This window comes from Lutra lutra, chromosome 1 (assembly GCF_902655055.1).
Source record: "Lutra lutra chromosome 1, mLutLut1.2, whole genome shotgun sequence".
NCBI lineage: Eukaryota > Metazoa > Chordata > Mammalia > Carnivora > Mustelidae > Lutra > Lutra lutra.
The window spans coordinates 193,976,151-193,978,067 of record NC_062278.1 but is presented as its reverse complement, the minus strand read 5'-3'; the positions used below and the strand labels follow the sequence as shown (position 1 = coordinate 193,978,067).

The 1,917-nt window shown below is 35.3% G+C and overlaps 1 pseudogene; it reads left to right on the top strand.

Annotated features, from left to right (window-relative positions):
• On the top strand, positions 1-253 carry LOC125089514 (non-histone chromosomal protein HMG-17-like; annotated as a pseudogene).
• The last annotated feature ends 1,664 nt before the right edge of the window (positions 254-1,917 follow it).

The window sequence follows — 1,917 nt, the reverse complement described above, 5'->3', positions numbered from 1 at the left end:
ATGCCCAAGAGAAAGGCCAAAGTGGATGCTCCAAGTAATTAGGCCAAGGTGAAGTTCTTCAAGGTTATCTGATAAATCTGCTTCTCCAGAGCCAGAGTCCAAGCCTAAAAACGCCCCTGCAAAGAGGGAAGAGAAGGTGCCCAAAGGGAAAGGGGGAAAGCTGATGCTGGCAAGGATGGGAATAACCCTGCAGAAATGAAGATGCCAAACACACCAGGCACAGAAAGCTGAGGGCGCTGGAGATGCCAAGTGATACCTGTGTACTTGTGGTGACTGTACAGTTTGAAATCCTATTTTTTAATGAAGTTTTCTAAAAATGCAGAATTTTGTTTTAACTTCTCTTTTAGGCTATATTGTTAGCACACAGAACACTTCATAGTTCTTTCAGAGGAAGGACATACGTTACTAGTAGAATATTTCCAAAGCTAGATTGATACAGGGGGAAATACCTTTTCCTTCTACTTTTGAGAAACTTCCTCTTGGTTCCCAGGAGAAGGGATTCTTTGATGTTGACACACATTAGCCACCTTGGCACAAAAGCCTTGTGGTAAGGAAAAACTAAAATTCATTTTATGTCCTTTTCTCCCTCTCTGCCTTTACCATAGACTTGACTCCCTTAAACCCAGAAACCTGTTGGAACCTGACCCCAAAATCTGACTCCCAGTATGTCAGGCCATCTGGACTCTCCAGTGTCACCATGAAGATGACACTCCAAAGAGCTCCTTTTTTAGCTTGTGGATCTTCAGGTGGATAATTCTGCCATCTTCATTTCATTTCCAGAAAGTCAGGATTGGCTTGTGAGAAGTTTGTTGGACAATATGCTACATGTGAAACATAAACCCTCACTCTAAACTTTCCCTGTTCAGAGATTCACATGAAGACTTCATTGGGCTTTATAGAGGCTTTTTTATTTTGGTAGTCCACTGAACAAGAGAGTTTGAAAGTTGTTGTATACTATTAATGATCGTCTGCCCATGCCCTGCCTGAAATACCGTGACTGTTTATGAAAACTGTCCTTAACAAAGCTGGATACAATATTAGAGAAAAAAAAAAGACTGAGATGATTAAGACATTGTCCCTATTCTCAAGGAACATTCATTATACTAATAATAATTACAGTAAAACATGATGAGTACAATAGAAATAGCATAGAAGCACTCCTATCCAATGAAGAGTGAGGCTTCCAACCTTGGTTTTGTTTTGTTTTTTTTTTTAATTGGGTTGACAAATCTAGAGCATTTGTATTTACATTTAATTTAAAGGCCTGTTTGTTGATTTCTTTAAAAAAGAGGACTGAAATTTAGATTGGGACTTTGTTTAATCTGTAGATCAACTTGGAATGAATTGACCTTAACATTTAGTTTTATAACCCATAAATATGGTATATATATATATATATATATATATCTCCATTTATTTGGATCTTCTTTAAAATCTCATCAGTATTTTCAATGTAAAAGTCTTGGATATCACTGGTACATTTTAAGTATTTTGTATTTGGGAGCAGTACTGCACTAGGAATTTAATTTTATTTTCTCATTTGCAGTCAACATAAAAATACATTTCACATATATTATAAATATATTATATATATATATTATAAATATGGATTTTAATTTTTTGCTTATAGTTTGTTGATAGAAGCAGATTATATTGATTAATTGTCAAAGGTTGAACCAGGCTTGCATAACTGGAATAAATCCACTAGTCATGGCATATAATTTTTTTCCCATATATATTGTTGGATTTGGTTTGATGACATTTTGTTGAGGATTTTTACATCTTAATTCATGAGAGATATTGGTTTGTGGTTTTCTTTTTTGTACTATCTTTATCCGTTTTTGGTATCAGGGTGATACTGGCCTCCTACGATAAATTGAGAAATGTTTCCTCTTTAACTTTCTGGAATAGATTGCA